We start from the raw sequence: 7,325 nt of genomic DNA, 5'->3' as shown, positions 1-7,325 counted from the left end.
AATCTCCATGTGCTTGTGCTGTGTGGGTATTTACTCTGAGTGCTTGTGGCCTCATTCATTCATTCTGTCTGGAGAGAGTGATTCTCACTGTCTCAATGGTGTGGGCGGCAATGATTGGGTGTGAAGTTAGTGTCCCTCAGTGTACAGAAGAGTGCATTGGTGGCCACCCAGATGCCCTGGGTTTGGGTGGCATGGTTCAGGGAGCAGGGGTGCCCTCAGGGCCTGGAGAATGGCTCCCCCTGGGACAACAGAGAGCTCAGGAAAGGTGGGAAGAGCTGGCCAGTGTCCTTTGGGTTCCAAATTCCTCAAATTCCCAGAGGGGTCTTGTGAAGCTAGAGACTGTCCATGATGCAGGGGAAAGTACCAGGTGGGGATTCCTGGCCCAGGCTTCGGTATGATTCTCCTTTGGTGTCCAGTGGCTTTGAGCAGTCCCTTTCCTGTGGGATGGGCGCTGCTCCCCCCAGTCTTCTGTCCCGCTCCTGTGGCAGTCTTCCCAGGCCACCTCCGAAGACCTTTCTTCACCCGGGTTTGGTCCTCAGAAGCCCTGCCTCACTCCTTAGCCTGCTGCTTGGGCAAGTCTGCTCCTGCCCCTGGCTTCAGCGTCCTTCATTTTAAAAGGGAGCAATTCCTTGCTCCTCCGTGCAGTACACTTGGTGGGCGCCTGGGGAGAACCTGGAAGAAGTGCTTTCATTTCCTCAGGACTAAGGATGTGGAGGAAGCTCCATGGAGAACTGATATTGAGTCATAATTTAACCCCAAGCTGTTGGGAGCTGGGGTTTGGGGAATGGGGCTGCCCACTGTCCCCATTTTCCTTCCTGCATTTCTCTAGCCCCTGGGCTGAGGCCTGACAAGGTGGAGGGAGCCCAGCAGCCTGGAGGGTTGTCCAGAACCTGTCCCCTCCATCACTCCCCCTGCCGCAAACCACCTGCCAGGGAGGGCATCTCTCCCTTGCAGGCAAGCGGGGCAGGACTGTGCCTCTCGCTGGCTCACGGAGGCATGCAGGAAGGGTGTTTTAAAAAACCCTGAGTCAGTCTCTATAAAGAGCTGTATCTTTGTTGATGACAGATCAAGTTGGTCTCTCAGATATTCTTAGGCTTCAGTTCTTCCTCCAAAGGGCTGCAACAATGCCTTCTTTTGGCCCTCTGAGCCCTTGCTACGTGCCTCCAGGAACCCGTGTTACTCTGGTTCTCATCACAATAATTTGTGTACGTGCCTTTGCCCTACTCCCTCTAATCCTTAGCTGCCTGTGTTCCTCATCTTCATATTCTCAGCGCCTAGCTTGGAGCCTGGCCTTGGTGGGGAACTGCATACACGTTGAATAGACATCGCTGGGAGGTAATGGACCTCAGCAACACAACATCTCAACGTGTTCTCAGTTCTTCCCTCATTATTTTATTGTTACCCTCTTTATTATCATTATATTACTACTACTATATATTCCTCACTCTCCGTAATAGTATATATTATTACCAATATATTATTTACAGTGTATTACTAATATTATGTACTCTTACCATAGGCAAAGGCACTAATAGAAATCTGATGTATATAACAAGGAAATAAACACAACACTGATGACACATCTCTCTCCCTCCTTTTCACCCTTTCTCTGTTCCCATCTCCCTTGCTTTCATTGGACCTTCGCATATGCTGTTCCTCCTTCCTTTCACTCCTCCTCCTTCTACTCACCCTTCAGAACCCAGCCTACCTGTCACCTACTTGCCTGATCTCCAGGAGACAGAACCAGTCTCCCTGGAATTTTTAGACCATCTTCTGCTATGAGACACAGAATTATTATGTCTCTGTGTGTCTGCCTCTTCCACTAGAATGCCATCTCCTTGAAGGCAGGGCCTGAGTTCCTTTCTATGCCTAGCCCTGGAATGTGTGGAACATGCACATTCACTCACACATTCAACAAATGCCAGGCACTGGGGTTCCATTCAAAAATAAACTCTCCTTGTGGTAGCCAACCTCCAAGATGGTGCCCAATGATCCTCATCTCCAGTGTTCATGCCCTTGTATGGTTTCCTCCCACCTGAATGGAGATTGGACTACGTGGCCCACCGGATATGGCAGGAGTGAGGCTCTGTGACTCTCAGGCCCTGTAGTCTAAGATTCAATCATAAAAGCATTTTCAGCTCCCTCTCTGGTCTCTTGGATTGCTTGCTCTAGGGGGAGCCAGCTGTCAGATCAGGAAGACTGTCGATGCAGCCCCAACAAATGTCCAAGAGAGGAACCAACTGGGCAGCAACCGTCAGGCATGTGAGTGAGCCACCTTGGAAATGGATCCCCCGGGCTCTGTCAAGCCTTCAGATGATGACAGACCTGCTGGCATGTGGGAGAACCCTGAGCCAAAACTGTCTACTGAGCCACTCTCAAACTCCTGATCCACAGATGCCAGGATCCTGGTTGTTTGAAAGCACTAAGTTTGGAGATGATTTGTTATGCAGCACTAGATAACTGATACACTCTAATTGTCATGGAGTTTACATTCTAGTGGGAGAATTAAAGGAATAGAATCTATTCCCTCATTGACTCAGTACTACGAAATACTGCCAGGTGTTGAGATTACAGTAGCAAGCAAGACGCTTGACAGTTTCTTTTCTTGTGAGCTCTATGCTCCAGTGTGGGAGACAGAATATAAGCAAGTACATTCTATAGAATATGAGGTCATAAGTGCTAAGAATAAAAGAAAACCCATCAAGTTGGATAAAAGGGGGGAATTGCGAGTTAGATTGTCTATTTTGTACTCAGCATTTTTCATCTTGATGTCGTTCAACCCCTCCAAAGATTGCAAACTAGGTAGTTTATCCCCATTTTACAGATGAGAAAATTGAAGGCCAGAAAAGTTCAATGATCCAGCTAATGTCACACAGCTCTGGTCTTTGGCTCACCCAGAGTGGAACCCAGCCTGTGCAGACTCCAAACGGTTTTCTTTTCGGTACCTCAGGCTGACCATTTTGGATTTCCCTGTTAGTCCTCATGCAGGGGCCCTGCCTTCAGTGAAGCCAGGACTCAGCATTGACTTGGAACACACTGGTAGAAGGAGGGCTGGAAAATGATCTGTAGACAGGATTACCACAGGCTGGTGGGGGTGCCTAGGCCACCTCTTTCTCTGACTCTGGAAAATACCTCAGTGGCCGCAGATCCACCCACTGGCTGGGAAGATGCTCCCAGTCCCCTAAACCTTAGCTACTCTAGTTGTCTATGAACAGTGATGTCCGCTCCTACAGGCTCCTTCCTCCCCACTTCCCTTTCTGCCTCTCTATGGCCACTTCATTCGCTCTGCACCAAAGGAACTGCCGTTCTTCCTGCCAACCTCATACCCTCTGCTCCTCCTCATCCATCCTAACTCCCCAGTGCCTCTTGCCCCTCATAATTTTTTTTTTCTTCCTTTTCTTGTGCCAAGACCACTAGGTGGAGGTATACTAAAACTTACGGGACATGAAAGTGCCAAGCACCCTTCTATGGGCTTTTCCTGCGTGGTTTTGTCGAATCCTCATGACAACCCTTTGTAGACATCCCATTATTTTCCTCATGGAGGTTAAGGCTCAAGGTCATTCAGCTAACACGCCGGCAGAGCTGGGATTCAAACCCACATCTCTTTGAATCCAGATTTCATTGTTTGGCCAAGATCACACACGGAACTGGAAGAAGCCTGAGGAGGGGTGATTTCAGAGGTCATCGACTTGTCCATTCCTTTGCCCCGCACAGGGCCAAATCCAGATATCTCCAGAAAGTTACAAATAACTATCTTAAATTAGTGCTAGAGAAAAGAAAAGAAAAAAATTCCTGAACAGCTCATTACAGCTTACACGAGGATTTGCAGGTTTAACATTCTTATTAATGTCTCACATAAGTCCTTCATTTGCTAAAACTTTATTAGGTGCCTCCTGTGTGTTAAGCCCAGTGCTGTGATAGGGTTAGGTGTGCGGATGCATTATTATCATGCAAGTATAGGGCGGGGGCACTGAACAGACAGGCAAGTCAGGGATGCCCCCAGCTGATGCTAAGTGAACCCTGACAATCTTGTAGGGTTCAGGCAGGATAGAAGGGCATGCAGACAGATGGAACAATGCATCAAAGTCAGTCAGAGATGATAGAGAATGGCTTGTTTCAGCATATGGCTGGAGTTGACAGGAAGTGCTGGGGAGAGATGAGCAATGGGATTAAGAGATAAGCAGGGGCCAGATCAGTGCCAAGGTAAGGAATTTGCTCTTTATCTGGAAAGCACTGGGGAGCGATTTAAGGTTTGGGGTAAGGTACTGATATAATCAGATTTGCATAGTAGAAAAATTATTCCATCGGTGGTATGGATGATGAATGGGAAAGACCAATTAGGGAGGATATTGCAATGGTTTGGCCAAGAGATGATGAGTAGCTGAGAGAGAGGGAAAGGTGGAAAAGACATGGGGGAGAGATTTACGAGTAGACAAGTTAAGACTTGGCAACTGCTGGTTTGTGAGGGGGCAGGGAAATAGGAAAGCGCAGGGACTGATTCACCAAGCTTCCTGGCTCAGGCACATGGCTGAGTGGTGGTGCCCTGTGCTGAGATGGTGATCAGGAGGAGGAACCGGTTTGGGGCAGAGCTGCTGAAATCTTATTATGCCTAGACTCCCTAGGGCAATCCTAATTTCAGATGAAGAAATCGAGACTCAAAAAGCTGATGTGATTTATTCAAATTCACCTAGGCAGAATAGTGTCAGAGGTGGGACTCAAACCCAGGTCTTCTTTTTTCTGGAATTATTTTCCCATGCCTAAGCAGATTTACTTTGCAAGAAACATAAGGAGGTCTTAGTACAGAGTGATGTGTGGCAAAGCAAACATTTCCATACATTGACTTGCCATTTTTATATTCGTTTGTTCGTTCATTCATTCAACAAAACTTATTGAGCACCTACCATGTGCCACACATGTGGGGGTGCAGTGGTGAACATAATAGGCAGGACATCACCCACATTGAACCTCTAGTCTCCCCTTTTCTATGGAGATAGGCAATATGCAGATAAGCAAATACTGACAAAATATACCATCGGAGTGCAGAGAGAGTGGCAGGAATGACAGTGTGGATGCTCTTTTGGATAGAATGTTCCAGAAAGGCCTAGGATCTGATCATTTGATCAAGACCAAAGTAATGAGGGAAAGTCATACAAAGATCTGAGGAAAGGTTGTGGGGGGGAGGGGACTTCCATTGAGAAGGTCCTGAGGTAGGAACCGGCTTGAATATTCAAGGAATCTCAAGGAAGCCAGGGTTCCAAGAAAAGAGTAAGGATGAGAGTGGAATTGGAGGCAGCGGCCAGTGCCCGTAGGATTTGTGAGACATGATCAGGAGTTTAGACTTGTTCTAGGTGTGATAGGAAACTATTAGGGGTCTGGAGCAGGGCTTCGACATCATCTATTAATTTTTAAATTTTACTTTTTCTTTCGAGGTGCTTGTAGATTCACATGGAGTTGTAGGACACAATGCAGAGGAGTCTTGTGTACCCTTGTCCCATTTCCCTCCCACTGTAGCATTGTGTTAAAGTAAATGCAATGTCACACCCACAAGTGCTCACTGTGGTTTTAATTTGCATTTTCTTAATGGTCATGTTGTTGAATGGTTTTCATGTTCTTATTTACCATCCATATATCCTCTTCAGTGAAATTTTTGTCTTTTGCTCACTGTCTATTTTTTTTTTTTAATTTTTAATATTTTTTGTTGCGCACTTTTGGGAGTTCTTTATATACTCTAGACACAAGCCCTTTGTCAGATAAGTGACTTGCAAACATTTCTCCTGGTGTGCAGCTTGTCTTTTCATCCTAACAGAACCTTTTGCAGAGCAAAAGTTTTTAATTTTGATGAGATCCAATTCATTACTTTTTCCTTTTACGGATTGTGCTCTGGGTGTAAGTCTAAGAACCCGTGCTCAGCCCTAGCACCCATAGTTTGTCTGCTGTGGTCGTCTCGGGGAGTGGAAGTGTAAACTGACTACAGAAACATAGGGCAGAACTGAGGGCCCACTTGAGATTCAGGAGCAGGTGGCAAAGGGATGGGTGAGAGAAGAGGCTTCAATGCCCTTTCTACTCCCTGGAGGGAGGCTCTGTGGGGTACAAACTCCTTCCCTTCTAGCTTGAGTTACATGGACACAGAAGACAGGCATCTTGGCATTAGGACCACAGGCCTAGGCTTCTCCCTTCCTCAAGAATACTCATAGACCCCGAAAAAATCGTCTTTTTATTCCCCCAGAGCTTTATCCCCAGCAGTGTGCTTTCACAGCAGCCTCGTGACTGACTTCTCACAACCATTCTGTAGGGAAGATATTATTCCCTTTTACAGAAGATACAACTGAGGCCCAGAAAAGGGCTGGGCCTAAACACACGTCTCCTGATATATCCAGAGTGATGATGATTCTTCTCTGCCAGGTGACGCTGAATTTCCACTACCAATTATTGCTTGAGGTCAATGGTTCTCAAAGGATGGCCTGAGACCCCCAGTGGTCCCCCAGACCTTTTCAGAGGGTCTTAGAGGTCAAAGCAATTTCCGTAATAATACTAAGACCTGATTCGCTTTTTCTCTGTGTTGACCTTTTCACTAATGGTGTAAAAGCGAATGTGGGTAAAACTGCTGATCGCCTGAGTGTGAATGAAGTCTGTCACACCACCTGTCCTGGTGGTCATTGTATTCTTCAACCCCATCCACTCACGGGGGAGAAAGAGTCACTTGCACAGCGCCATTGCAATGATATGGGAGCTGTACAGAAAGCATTTCTGCTGCACCCCGCAGCAAGACTGTTATCTTCAGGAACAGCGCTTCTCCGGTGATTTGAGTGGCAGGCTGAACTATCCTCATTCCCTCCCCGTCCCCCCAGAATACAATTTGCACTCGAGAGAATGACTGACGAACTCTAGGTATTCAGCCTCGGATGCATGGCTTCCTAACAACTGAACGAAGCAAGGCTATCGCATAAAGGAAAGCAACCGAAAATCTTTTTTGCTACAGATAAAATTCGAGCGTTTGAGTGAAAATCAAAATTTTGGAAAAAAGCGCATTGGCTCCTTTGAGCTTGACAGCTTTCCAATACTTAGACTTTTCTGATCATATCAGTGGTAATATTAATAAATGCGATTTATTGAAATTGCATAAAGAAATGTGCTTATACTTAGAGGAGCTGCGTAACTCTGCAAACTCAGAGCTGCCGAGTGACCAGTACGTGGCGGAGCCAGTGGGTGTGGGTCAGAGATCCATTTGAAGCGTAAGATCCAACAGAGTAGGAACATTTCATTGGTACGGTTTCAGATTCCACGTTGCAACTAATCTTTGGGAAACTTCCACTTGTCAAGTTTGG

This window comes from Mirounga leonina, unplaced genomic scaffold (genome assembly GCF_011800145.1).
Source record: "Mirounga leonina isolate KUSES-001 unplaced genomic scaffold, KU_Mleo_1.0 Mir_165, whole genome shotgun sequence".
NCBI classification, from domain to species: domain Eukaryota; kingdom Metazoa; phylum Chordata; class Mammalia; order Carnivora; family Phocidae; genus Mirounga; species Mirounga leonina.
The sequence above is the reverse complement of the archived record's forward strand: the minus strand, read 5'-3'. Positions refer to the sequence as shown.